General features: G+C 40.2%; 1 protein-coding gene across 1 annotated transcript in view; it reads right to left on the bottom strand.

The window, feature by feature from the left end:
• olf413 (DBH like monooxygenase olf413) overlaps positions 1–14678 on the bottom strand; it is a 301895-nt gene extending 287217 nt beyond the window's left edge. Inside the window, exon 1 of the mRNA XM_076526364.1 lies at positions 14101–14678. The gene's annotated coding sequence lies outside the window, so the exon portion shown is untranslated. The remainder of the gene's footprint in view (positions 1–14100) is intronic.
• Positions 14679–15376: the final 698 nt, after the last annotated feature.

The raw sequence follows: 15376 nt of genomic DNA, 5'->3' as shown, positions 1-15376 counted from the left end.
TCCGACTCCTCTCGCGCTTTTTCATTTTTCCTAACCGCAGCTTGCAACCGAAAAATCTGAAAAAATTCTCCGGCGTGCGGCCTGCTATCCGGCGTAGGTCAGATTTTTTACAGAATTTCAGCAAGCCATATCCGTTGAAAACTCGCTACGAGAGAACTAGATAATTTTAATCGGCTTAAAACAGAAGTAAAGTGTATGTATTTGCGTATGTGTGTGTGTAAGTAGTGTCCGCGATTGAATAAAAATAGCAATCGATAACCGATTTCCCCCTTTCCATCTTCGATTTCCGTGTCCTTCGTTCCCGGCCGCGAGCAAATCAGGCGTTTTATCCGTGTTTCCGTTCGCAGGCCGTTTACGGCGTTCGCCGCATTACCATAGCCGGCATCGCGCGGTGCGTGCCAAGTACGGCTGTCGGTTCGAGTATTAGCACAATTCAATTGCGTTCGTTCAACAGATACTCTTCGTCCTCTTCGTTTCGTACGCGACGGCACCTCGCCGGGAGACGTTGATTTTGCGCGGTCAGAATGCAAAGCAACGCGCCGAGCCGCGCCGCGGCGGACTGATTAACACGTGCGCTAATATAATCAGCCGTTGGAGCACGCTAATTCCAACAAGCGAAATCTCCGGTCCGCCAGCCTGCAATCGACAGCTCGTCGCGCGACACTCGCACTCCCCCCCTCCAATTATCCTAATCCGAAGTAAACTTTGCTCGCCTATTCTATCGTTAAGTACGAGCGCGGTCTCGTTAAGTACCTGATACCGTTAACTGCCCGTCTCGTTACGCTCGACGATCGACGATCTTCACGTTTTCATTGTATTGTACTTCTTGCCTATTGTTTACCTATCGTACCGTATATCGTACGTTATTCGTCGATTCTGTGTTCTACGATATTGAACAGTGTATAGGGTATGATATTGGCTAGTGGTATAATGTGTAATATTGTTTATTGTATGCTGTACGATATTGTTTATTGATATTGGGCCATATTGCTCGATGTGTATTGTACAACATTGTTTGTTACGTATTGAGCAATATTGTTTGTTTCATATTGTGCAATATTGTTTACGTTATATAATATTACTCATTTTTTATTACATAATATTGTCCATTCCATACTGTGCAACACTGTCTATTCTACATTGTGTAATACTGTTTATATTGTACAATATTATCTATAGTATATTGCGTAATATTGTCTATTGTCTATATCTATTAATATTGTCTATTATACAATATTGTCTGCTCTACATTGTACAATATTATCTATTCTATAATGTGTATTTTATATTGTTTAATACCTTCTATTCTACATTATGCAATATTGTCACTTCCATATTGTGCAATATTCTATACACGATATTATAAAGTATTGTCCATTCTATATCGTATAATATTGTCTATTCTATATCAAGTAATTATTGTCTACTCTATATTGTACAATATTATGTATTCTGTACTGTATAATATTGTCTACTCCATACTGAGAAATATTATCTGCTCTACATTAAGAAATATTGTCCATTCTACATTGTAGAATATTGACTACTCATATTGCACGATATTATCCACTCTATATTGTGTAATATTGTCTATTCTGTATTGAGCAACACATTGTCTGTTCTACATCAATATTGTCTACTCTAAATTGTGCATTATTATGTATTCTATATTGTACAATATTGTCTATTCTTTATTAAGTAATATTGTCTACTCTATATTGTAGAATATTATGTATTCTATGTTGTATAATATTGTCTATTTTATATTGAGTCATATTAACTATTTTATACTGTGCAATATTGTCCACTGTATATTGCTCGATATTCTCTATTCTGTTTTGTGTAATATTGTCTACTCTATATATTGTACAATACTGTTCACTCGATATTATACAATATTATCTATTCTATATTGTGCAATGCTGTCTAATTTATATTGTAATATATTGTCTACTCTATACTGAGTAATATTGGCTACTCGATATTGTACAATATTGTCTGCTCATATTGCACAATATTATCTATTCTATATTGTGCAATACTGTCTAATTTATATTGTACAATATTGTCTACTCTATATTTAGTGATATTGCCAACTCTTTATTGTACAATATTGTCTGCTCATATTGGACAATATTGTCTATTCTGTATTGAGCAACATTGTCTATTCTATATTGTGTTTAATACTGTTACAATACTGTTTACTCGATATTATACAATATTATTTATTCTATATTGTGCAATACTGTCTAATTTATATTGTACAATATTGTCTACACTATATTGTACAATATTGTCTGCTCATATTGCAGAATATTGTCTACTCTATATTGTGCAATATTATGTATTCTATATTGTATATATAATATTGTCTATTCCATATTGAGTAATATTGACTATTCTGTACTGTGCAATATTGTCTATTTTATATTGCAGGATATTATCTATTCTATATTGTGCAATATTGTCTACTCTATACTGTGCGTATGTCTGTATTATGCAACTCTGTCTACTGTATATTGTACAATATAGTCTACTATATTTTACAATACTCTCTATTCTATATTCTACAATATACTCTATTATATATTGTACGATATTATATATTTTACACTGTACTACCTACTATAATATAATTCAATATTGTCTACCATATACTGTACAATATTCTCTATATCATATTGTATTCACAATGTCTATTCTGTATCGTACAATATTGTCTATTCCATATCGTATTTCCTACACTATACATTCTATAGATTATACTAACTGTAAACAAGCAATATAATAATATTAAAAATACCACATAAATACATATGTTTCAAACTTGTACAATAAAATATGCGGTCCTCGTCTCATCCCCATATCACCAGTCATCCCCCGACGATAAAACACTCTCAATAAATTCCACATAATTCAAAATTCCGTACATTCAATACAATCCTAACGTGGCATCGATCTCTGTACGATCGCAACACCTTCTACACGATTCCGCCGCCTTCTGTGCATTTTTCTGCACCATGAAACCACCTCCACACCCTGGCAACACTTGCCCGAGAAACTTAAAGCAGATAGCCGGTAAAGATCGCGCGCTCCGCCGTGAGCCGAGCGGGTAATACATTGCCTGCCGCGAGTATCCCGCTCGCCATCTTCGGGATCCCGACCGGTCGGCTCGCGACAATCTTTTCTCACTTTACGACGAAGCGGAAGAAGACGAAGAAGAAGAAGTAGTAGAAGAAGAAGAAGAAGAAGAAGAAGAAGAAGAAGAAGAAGCCATCCCTCAACTTATGGAAATTCGGCGCGCCGGAAAACTTTCGGAACTGCCGTGCACCGTCGTCGCCGGTGTGTCGTTGTTGCCGGTGTCATGCGAGTAACGGCGACCATGCTCCCGTTGAGTATGCTTGCTCTAACGCGGGCTGTGTGTCTCGCGCTGTATCGGAACACGGTGCACAAAGGGAGGGCTGCTGTCGCGGGAGGACCCGTTCTTTTTCGTCGCGAGCCCCTTTTCGCAGCTTAAGCGCGACGTAACGTGATGTAGGACGCAAATGTTCCGCTAACTTTCCCGATTCTCGTACCCTACGTCACGTATTCGGGATCCGAAGCGACGGAACAAGCGCGTTGAGCACCGAGCAACGTTCCGCGTGGTCGAAATTGAATTTTTTTGAAATTTCGCCGTCGATGAACAGTTTTCTGTTGATGGAACAATTGTGGGGGAAATCGGCAGTACGTTATGATTAATTGAGATGTATTTAATCGGTGATGAATTGTGAGAATGAACAGTGGAATTTGAGTTCTTGTTATGTATACGTGATTAAATTATTATACGTTGTACATTGAATATTTTACAACAATGTCTGAATAATATTTAATGGACTCTATTTTGATCAATATTGTCTACTCTATATTGTGCAATATTGTCTGTTCTGTATTGTGCAACATTATCTACTCTATATTGTGCAATATTATCTACTCTATATTGTGCAATATTATGTATTCTATATCGTATATAATATTCTCTATTCTATATTGAGTAAATTCTACTCTATATTGTACAATATTATGTACTCTCTATATTGTATAATATTGTCTACTTTAAATTATACAATATTGTCTATTGATATTGCACAATATTGTAAACTATATATTGAGAAATATTTTCTACTCTATATCGTGTAATATTGTCTATTCTGTATTGATCAACATTGTCTATACTATATTCTGCAATATTGTCTACTCTAAATTGTGCAATATTATGTATTCTATATTGTATAATATTATCTATTCCATGATGAGTAATATTGTCTTTTTTATATTGTGCCATATTGTGTAATCTATATTGTATAATATTGCCTACTCTATACTATACAATATTGTCTACTCATATTGCACGATATTATCTACTCTATATTGAATAATAATATGTCTACTCTATACTGTACAATATTGTCTACTTATATTGCACGATATTATCTACTCTATATTGTGTAATATTTTCTATTCTGTAGTGAGCAACATTGACCATTCTAAATTGTACAATATTGTCTACACTAAATTGTACAATATTATCTATTCTGTATTGTATAATATTGTCTATTCTATATTGAGTGTAATATTGTCTACTCTATATTGTGCAATATTATGTGTGAGCAACAGTGACTATTCTAAATTGTACAATATTGTCTACTCTAAATTGTACAATATTATCCATTCTGTATTGTACAATATTATTTATTCTGTATTGTATAATATTGTCTACCCTATATTGAGTAATATTGTCTATACTCTATATTGTGCAATATTATGTGTTCTATATTGTATAATATTGTCTATTCTATATCGAGTAATATTGACTATTCTATACTGTGCAATATTGTCTACTTTATATTGCGCGATATTATCTATTCTGTATTGTATAATATTGTCTACTCTATATTGTACAATATTGTTTATTCGATATTATACTATAGTGTGTAATATTGTCTAATTTATATTGTACAATATTGTATACTCTATGTATATTGTGTAATATTGTCTACTCTATATTATACAATATTGTCTACTCATATTGCACAATATTGTATACTCTATATTGAGTAATGTCTAATCTATACTGTACAATATTGTCTACCACAAATTCAAACAATATTGCCTACTACAAATTCAAACAATATTGCCCACTACAAATTCAAACAATATTGCCTACTACAAATTCAAACAATATTGTCTACTACAAATTCAAACAATATCGTCCACTACAAATTCAAACAAAATCGTCTATTACAAATTCCAACAATATCGTCCACTATAAATTCCAACAATATCGTCCGCTATAAATTCGAAAACAATATCGTCCACTCTATAAAATATCATCCACCGTGTATTGTACACTGTCCAAATGAAACAACGGTGTGTCACTCGAAAAAAGGAGATTCCAAAGGAAAATTAATTTTCGTGTTTTCGGCCGGTCTTTGGTGATTTTCGTAGCGCAGTGTGTCTCGTCGAGGGACGCGTTTCGCGGACGACGGCCGTCGCGGGGGCGGCAACCCGTTCCCTCTGATTTATGACGGACTTTCGAGCGTCGGTGAGGGCGGTGGGGGCGGTTGCATCTCCTCGCGCGACCCGGCCATTTGTAACGCAGCCCCTGTGTTCGGCTCGCGGCCGAATTTTCCGACGAAAACGCGAGATCAAGTCCCGGCCCGACTCGGCCCGGCCCGACCCAATTTACGCCCCGCCACGCGATCCTATAATTAATTCGTCCGTGGACACAATCGCGACGATTAATTGTTTCGGCCGAGTCGTTGATACGTTAATAGTCGGCGCGTTGGCGTGGCTCGTTAATTATTAGCCTCGCCGGAGCTGGGCGAGGCGGGCCTGAGCGGCCCGTGTCCGGCCCGAAGCCGGTTTGCCTCGGAATTTTCCTAATTTAATAAATCCGTAAAAAAGATGCACAAGCAAAGGGAATTGATGCGAATTAACTTGAATTAACGCGAAGATCGCGAAGAGTAATTTTTCATCGTCCGTCGAATCGCAGCTTTCTTCCGCGAAGCTCCGAGAATCGATGATTTCGGTTCGGCGGCGTCGCGGGAATAAAAGTGTCGTTTCCCTCGTAAAGCAATACGCGTCCCTCGGTATTCGAAACAACGGCGACCGTGTATCACGCGGCATCAAGATTACGGTATAAAAACGAACCTTGCTCGGTCTTTTATTTCTCGTCATTTCCGCGCTGTATTTTTTATCGCGGTCATGCCGCTCCTCCTTCGGCGGCGAAAGATGCGCAACGAAAGACGGTTTTTCACGAGATTCACAGACGTTCCTTGTGTCGCGAGACTCGGACGAGACGGAGCTACAGAAACGGACAGGATTCGCGGGTGACCAATTACTGTGCCCTTTGTTCATTTTCAAGCATAATTAACTTTATGTTCAACGAGTAAGTCTATTTTTCTTCTTCTACTTTCATTTTCTAATTTATCTGCTTTTCTTTTTCTATCTTTATCTTTCGATTCATCTATTTTTCTTTCTCTATTTTACTTCTTTTATTTTTATATTTTAACTTATATATCTTTCTTTTCCTACTTTTATTATCTAATTTATCTGTTTTTCTTTTCCTATTTTTCTTTTATAATTTATCTACCTTTCTTTTTCTATCTTTATTTTCCAATTTATTTATTTTTCTTTTAATATATTTCTTTTTCTATTTTTTTTCTTTTATTTTTATTTTCTAGCTTATCTATCTTTCTTTTCCTGCTTTTATTTTCTAATTTATCTATTTTTTTTTCTAATTTATATACTTTCCTTTTTCTATCTTTATTTTCCAATTTATCTACTTTTCTTTTTCTATCTTTATTTTCCAATTTATCTACTTTTCTTTTTCTATCTTTATTTTCCAATTTATCTATTTTTCTTCTTTTACTTTTATTCTCTAACTTATTTATTTTTCTTTTCTTACTTTTATTTTCTAATTTACCTATTTTCCTTTTTCTATCTTTATTTTCCAATTTATCTACTTTTCTTTTTCTATCTTCATTTTCCAATTTATCTACTTTTCTTTTTCTATCTTTATTTTCCAATTTATCTATTTTTCTTCTTTTAATTTTATTTTCTCTAACTTATTTATTTTTCTTTTCTTATTTTTCTTTTCTAATTTACCTATTTTTCTTTTTCTATTTTTATTTTCCAATTTATCTACCTCTTTTTTTCTATTTTCATTTTCCAATTTATCTACTTTTCTTTTTCTATCTTTATTTTCCAATTTATCTATTTTTCTTCTTTTAATTTTATTTTCTCTAACGTATTTATTTTTCTTTTCTTATTTTTCTTTTCTAATTTACCTATTCTTCTTTTTCTATTTTTATTTTCCAATTTATCTACCTCTTTTTTTCTATTTTCATTTTCCAATTTATTTATTTTTCTTGTTTCATTTTCACTTTCTAATTCATCTACTTTTATTTTTATTTTTACATATTTAGTCTCTAATTTATCTATCTTTTTCTATCTTTCTTTTTTTCTTTTTCAATTTCTATTTTCATTTTCTATTTTTCTTTTTCTTTTTCCTTTCCATTCGTAAAAATTTATCACGCGTTATCTACCAAATCCACCGTTCCCCGCGCCAAAGAAACAGAGAGAGGAAGAGACAAAGAAAGCAAAAGAAAAATCGTGAGAGGGGGTGAGGGGGCGCCCAGAAGACTCGCCCCCACCGCCACTCTTTCCGCGAGGAATACCGTGCAAAGAGTTTCATTCAAACTTTTCTTATTTCCTCCTCTGTTCCTCGGTCGTGCGACACGACAATGCTCTTAAATCCTCGATCTTGCACGCTGGACGCGGCCATTATACCTCGGACGGTTCATAAGAACCGTTTGACCGGTCACGTAGAAATTGGGTCACTCGTCGTCCATGTTAACCGGACCGCACATACGTGGCCAAGTTACGCAGGATGCGCAGCGTCCTGCAGCGATTCTTAATAGGAGGGCGGGCATCGGGGCGCGAGGTGGTGTAGCAGGAGGAGAGGGTAGGGGAGGGGGGCAGGCACAATTAAGGCTTCCCTACGACCGAGCCACAGGATCCGTAACCATCGATGCAACTTTCGTCCGACCGAATGTTCGGGGCTGCGTTATAATAACATCTCGATGCTCGAATATTCATGCGACTGCATATGCTTTTCGGCGTTACGTATTCAAATGATAACGATGCATTATGCATCCGGGGCATTAGCCGAGCCGATCTTTCGGTTGTTTTGCGAAGGAATTTGCGGGTGGAACGGCGCCGTTGTCCCGAAGAAACATAAGATAGTGTGCTCGGAATGAACAAATATGCGCTGACGAATCTAAAAATAAATCCGGTGGCTTAAAATGCTGTAAAACGATTAAAAATCGCTCTTTTTGGATGATTCGAACGCCAAAATGACCAGCTTAATATTTTCTATCGAATTCTACGATAAAAATCGAAGATAAACATCTTCGAACGAAAATAATCGCTAAAATAGCGATGGAAAGTGACAAATGTTGCTACAAAAAATTTAAACAACACTTATTTTGCGTGGGACCACCTTAGTCTTGTAAAAAAAAAGTGAAAACGCAGAGATATGTGCAAAGGCGATCAAGTGAAACATTTTGAATCGCAAGAAAAATTGAAATAAGTAAAAGACCGAGAAGGGTTGAAACGTCAAAATCCGGTGGAAGTCACTTAAAACGATGTAAAACGCTAAAAAATCACTCTTTTTGAACGATTCGAACGGCAAAATCACCAGCTTAATATTTTCCATCGAATTCTATTATGGAAATCCAAGGAAACTATCTTCCAACGGAAATAATCGCTAAAATAGCGAAAGAAAGTGATAAATGTTGCAACAAAAAGTTTAAACAATACTTCTTTCGCGTGGGACCTTTTTAATCTTGTAGAAAAAGTGAAAACACAGAGATATGTGCAAAGATGACCAAGAAAATCATCTTGAATCGCAAGAAAAATTGAAATAAGTAAAAGACCGAGAAGGGTTGAAACGTCAAAATCCGGTGGAAATCGCTTAAAACGCTGTAAAACGCTCAAAACTCACTCTTTTTTGACGATTCAAACGCCAAAATCACCGGCTTTATATTTTCTATCGAATTCTATGATGTAAATTCAAGGAAAGTATCTTTCAACGGAAATAATCGCTAAAATAGCGAAAGAAAGTGATAAATGTGGCGATAAAAATTATAAACAACACTTATTTGGCGTGGGAACTTTTTAATCTGGTAAGAAATGTGAAAACGCGTAGATATATGCAAAGTCGATCAAGTGAAACGTCTCGAATCGCAAGAAAAATCGAAATATATAAAAGATCTAGAAGGGTCAAAACATCGAAATCCAATGGAGATCACTTAAAACGCTGTAAAATGCTCAAAAACCACTCTTTTTCGATTATTCATACGCCAAAATCACCAGCTTAATATTTTCTATCGAATTCTATGATAGAAATCCAAGGAAAACATCTTTGAACGAAAATAATCGCTAAAATAACGAAAAATAGTGATAAATGTTTAAATAAAAAGTTTAAACAACACTCTCCTCGCATGACACCTTTTTAATCTTGTAGAAAAACTGAAAAGGCAGAGATGTGAGCAAGGACGATCAAGAAAATCATCTTGAATCGCGAGAAAAATTGAAATAAATAAAAAACCCTGACAGGTCGAATCGTCGAGAAAGCACTAAAACGCTGTAAAAGATTAGATAGAGAGAGAAAAAGGGAGAATTAGAGGGAGCTAGAGAATCGGAGAGAGAGAATTAAAGAGAGAGAATCGGGGAGGACGGATCAAAACGATCGCGTTTCCGGGAAAGTTCTCGTGGAACCGGTGGCCGGGTCCTGAAATTTCGCCCGCGAATCTGGAACTGCGAGATTGTTCGACGGTTCGCTCCGCAGTTCCCGGAGTATTTTCTACGGTATCAAGATAAACATACGCGGGCCCAGTTTTTCTCAGAACCAACGGAAAGCGACGCGACGCGAGGCGACTCGACGCGATGCGACGCGGCTCGGCGCCGCGCGGCCGCTGGGCTTTGATTGTGAAAATCCGAATTGCAAAAGCCCGAGGAATATTGGGTGTGCTCTCCGAAGGGATTCCAGACGATAGTGATTGCGCACGCAGTTGAAAGCGGCGTACGCAGATTAAGCATGCACGCTCGTGAATAGGGAATTTTTTCGGGGAATTTTAAAACGATCCGGTCCGCAACTTCCGCTCCTCGCCGCTATATTGCGTAACTGTTACTTGTTCATTTCATTCGTTTCGTTTCGAAATCTGCGCGCGTGTGTGTGTATTAGTGTGTATGCTTCGATTTCTTAAGCTTCGACCTGCTTTCATTCTAGATCTTTATACCGCAAATTGAGACAGAGACGCAAAATTAATTTTAAGGAGGAGTTGGAGCACTGAATCGACGTCAGCCCAATTCGATGGTTCGAAAACTGGGTACTCGATTCGAATATTGGTACTAGAATTCGAATACTGGATGATAGATTCGAATACTAGATACTCGATTCGAATGGTAGATACTCTGATCGAATACTAGGTGTACTCAATTCGAATACTATGTCTACTCGATTCGAATACTAAGTACCCGATTCGAATATCGCTGCTATAATTCGAATACTAGATACTAGATTCGAATAGTAGACACTCTGTTCGAGTACTAAGTGTATTCAATTCGAATACTAGGTCTACTCGATTCGAATATTAGCCAGCCAGTTTAAATATTAGGTACTTAATTCAAATACTAGTTACTCAATTCGAATACTAGCCACTCAGTTCGAATATTATCCACTCAATTCGAATACTAGTCCCTCAATTCAAATATCAGTTACTCTATACGAGTACTAGTCAACTCAATTACAACACAATTATACGATACAATTTATTCAATTCGCATATTAGCTACACAGTTCGAATATTACCCACTCAATACGAATATTATTCAGTCAATTCGAATATTATCCACTCAATTCGAATACTATTCCCTCAATTCAAATACCAGCTATTCAATACGAATACTAGATACTCAATTACAATACAATTTGTTCAATTCGCATATTAGCTATTCGGTTCGAATATTATCCAGTCAATTCGAATATATGATTCAGTCAATTATAATATTATCCACTCAATTCGATTACTAGTCCCTCAAATCAAACACCAGCTACTCAATTCGAGTACTAGTCACTCAATTACAATACAATTATACGATTCAATTCGAATATGATTTAGTCAATTCGAATATTATCCACTCAATTCGAATACTAGTCCCTTAATTCTGATACTAGCTATTCAATTCGAATGTTAGCCACTCGATTCGAATACTATCAATTCAATTAGAACACTAGCCACTCGATTCGAATACTATCCATTCAATTCGTACACTAGTCCCACAATTCGAATGTTAACCACTCGATTCGAGTACTATACACTCAATTTGATTATTATCCATTCAATTCGCACACTAGTCCCTCAATTCGAATGTCAGCCACTCGATTCGAATACTATCCATTCAATTCGAATATTATCCATTTAATTCGTACACTATTTCCTCAATTCGAATACTATCCACTCGATTCGAATACTATCCTCTCGATTCGAATATTATCTATTCAATTCGTACACTAGTCCCTCAATTCGAATGTCAGCCATTCGATTCGAATACTATCCACTCGATTCGAATACTATCCACTCAATTCGAATATTATCCATTCAATTCGTATACTAGTCCCTCAATTCTCTCTCTCTCTCTCTCTCTCTCTCTCTCTCATGTCAGCCACTTGATTCGAATATTATCCACTCGATTCGAATACTATATATATATCATTTATTATTATATTATATATATATATATATATATATATATATATATATATATATATATATATATCAATCCAAATACTATCCACTAAATTCGAATACTATACACGCAATTCTCTCTCTCTCTCTCTCTCTCTCTCTCTCTCTCTCTCTCTCGATTACTATCCACTCAATTCGAATACTCTTATCCGTTCGATTCTTACCACTACGCACTTCCAGAAGCTGCGTATAATTCAACGGATACGAAGGGAAAAAAGAAACCGCCTGGCATACCGATCACTATTTTTCTCCCGTGTAACGCGATCCGCGGCGGATTAATTTCCCGCTGTTCATTAATCCGCCATTACGGGCCGGAAAACACGAAAATGGTTGGCGGACAAGCGGCTCCGGACGGATACCGATGGTAGTAAATATTGATCGTGCAATACCCGATGAAAATGTCGCGGTAGAACCGGAGAGCCGAAAGTAACTCTCTCACTCCGATCGATTCCTTCCTTTGATGAACGCGCTGCGAAACGAAACGAAACGAAACCGCAGCTGCTCCGTTTCCGTGACAGACTGGCCGTTTGGGACCGTCGATCGACATCGTCGATCTACGATCATCGGCGAGCAACGAGATCAGAAGAAGGATGTACGAGCGAGCAGACAGAAATTCTACGAGCGAATCGCGAAGATCCGCGATCAGATCGCTGGAATTCGTAATCGGATCGCTCGAATCCATATGCAGATCGCTGAGATCAATATGCAGACGATCGCTAGGATCTATAGGCAGATCGCTGAGATCCATATGCAGATCGTTGGACTCCATATGCAGAAGATCGAGAGGATCTATAGGCAGATTGCTGGGATCAAGACGCAGACGATTTCTAGGGTTAATAAGTAGATCGCTGGGATCAATGCGCAGGTGATCGGGAGGATCCATAGTCAAATCGCTAGGATCCATAAGAACATCGTCAGGGTTGATAAAATAGATCACTAGGATCCATAAGCAGATCGCCATGGTTAATAAAATAGATCACTAGGATCCATAAGCAGATCGCTGGGATCAATATGCAAACGAACGCTGGGATCTATAAGCAGATCGCTGGGATCAATATGCAGACGATCGCTAGGATCCGTAAGTAGATCACTGGGATCCATAAGACGATCACCAAGGTTGATAAAATAGATCACTAGGATCCATAAGTAGATCGCAGTGGTCGACAAAAAGGATCAAAAGGATCCACAAGCAGATCGCTGAGATCAATATGCAAATGATCGCCAGAATTAATAAGTAGATCGCTAGGATCCATAAACGAATAGGATTAATAGATCACTAAGATCGACAGAAAGATCGCTACGATCCACAAGCGGATCACTGGGATTAATAGATCGCTAGGATCGACAAAGAGATCGCTAGAATTCACAAGCGGATCACCGAGATTAATAGATCGCTAGGATCCAGAAACAAATCAACATGATCTACAAGAAGATTTCTAGGATCGATATGCAAACGATCGTCAGAACTACCATCTAGATCGCTAGGATCCATAAGAAGATCTTGAAAATTAACAAGCAGGTCGCAACGATCCGCAAGTAGTAGATCGCCAAAGATCAACAAAGCAGATCGCTCGGATCCCCAAGCAAACGAGATTAACAGAGATCGCCGCGCTCGACCAAAAAAGATCTCTAAAATCCACAAACGGATCACTTCGGTTAAAACAGATCTCCGAGCCCAAGAAAAAGATCGCTCTTATCCGGCAGCTTATCGTCGTGATCCCACCGTTCCGCGATGCACGGATAGACAAGCGCGAACGTCGAGGAGGTCGCCTAAGCGAAAAGAATCCGCGCTCTTTGAACCGTTCCTCGAACCGATTCCGCCGGGATAAGCGACCGTCGCCGGCCGTCCAATCCGCGACGATTTTGGCGCGAGACCCTTCGGCTATCGCCGTCGCCCGGATAGCGATCTGTCCGTGGCCGTCGCTCGCTCTTTCTCGAGAGAGGAAAGGCGACGGAACGGATCGCGGAAAGGATCTGCCTCTATCCGGAGTGAATCGTGCGCCCGGCGTTCCGACTAACTGGCCGGACGTCGTTCACGGGGCACGTAAGCGGAGGCAGCCGATCGACGTTGTCGTCAAAGAGATTCCACGGGGCGGAGAATCTCTCGTTGCCGCGCCGCCGGAGATATCCGATCTCCGACGGCCGAACGTTCGGCCGCGCGGCGGCCCGAAAACCTACGAGGGTCGCGGGGGCATGCGGGGTGCTCGGCCGCTCGAGCGTCGCGCGATAAACGTATGGGAAAACTCACCGGAGTGGACGGCGGTGGTCGCCGCCGGCTCGCGAGGTCTCTCCGCCGATCTTCGGTCGCTCTCGGTGATGAGCCGCGCGGTGCGGCGGCCGTGGAGCGGGGCGAGGCGGCGTGCAGGCCTCGCGGATCACTTGTTTGCACAATAACCGTCACTGTCACTCACTTGTAGGAACCACCGGTCGGTCGAACGTGGTCTCCGACGAAGACGCGCGCGGGCGGCGGACGACGATACACTCTTCGGCAGCCTCGCCGGCCCTTCGGTTTGTTTACCGCACTCTCGGGAGGGGTGGGGGGGGCGGGGGATCGCGACGCTTGTCACCGGTCCGTTATCGCGGCACGCACTCGCGATCGAGATCGCGCGGACGGCCGAGGTTTCCGGGGATTTCGGAGCGGGGAGGAGTAGCGGCGGGTTTCGGAGCACTCGGCGCGACCGCACTGTAACGACGACCGGTTTGCCTCGGCGGAGAGCGTGATACCGGAGCCCGAGAGAAGCATGCAGGAGAACCGCACGGCTCGGCTCTCGCCTCTGAACTGAATACCCGTCGCGACCTGAGGCCGGGACTCGACTGGTTTCTACTAGGGAATCTCCCCCCACTCCTCGGGCTCTTCTCGCGCGACCCTAGGCACACCAACCCCCGGTCTGACCCTCTCTCTCCCTTTTTATCGCCTGCCTTCTCTCGCGCGCTCTCTCGCCCTCGCGCGCGCTTGCTTTCGCTTGCGCTCTCTCGCTCTCGCTGGCTTTCTCTCTCGCGCTCTCTCTCTCGCTCTCTCTCGCTTGCTTTTGCTTGCTCTCTCTCGCTCTCTCCCGCTCTCTCTCGCTCTCTTTCGCTTGCTTTCGCTTGCTCTCTCTCGCTCCCTCCTGCTCTCTCCCGCTCTCTCTCGCTCTCTGTCTCTTTCTCGCTTTCGCTTGCTCTCTCTCGCTTTCGCTTGCTCTCTCTCGCTTTTACTTGCTTGCGCTCTCTCGCTTTCGGTTGCTTGTTCTCTCTCTCTCTCGCTCTCTCTCGCTCTCTCTCTGCACCGACACCCTCCCCACAGCTCCCCGCTCCGCGTCATCGTTTCGCCCTTACTACTCTCTACCCTACCACGCTTCATTTCTTTTTCTCTCTCTCGCTCGCTCGCGCGCACTCTCGCTCTCTCTCTCTCTCTCTCTCTCTCTCTCGCGGGTGTGCGCGATCTCCGTCTATCCTTTTCTTCGCTATTCCAGGTTCCAACTGCCTAACGCCGACCCTTCACGTACGACCGAACGACCACCCGTTTCTTCGGTATATACCAAGCT

Source organism: Megalopta genalis, chromosome 14 (genome assembly GCF_051020955.1).
Source record: "Megalopta genalis isolate 19385.01 chromosome 14, iyMegGena1_principal, whole genome shotgun sequence".
Taxonomy (NCBI): Eukaryota; Metazoa; Arthropoda; class Insecta; order Hymenoptera; family Halictidae; genus Megalopta; species Megalopta genalis.
This window is presented reverse-complemented; position numbering and strand designations above follow the sequence as displayed.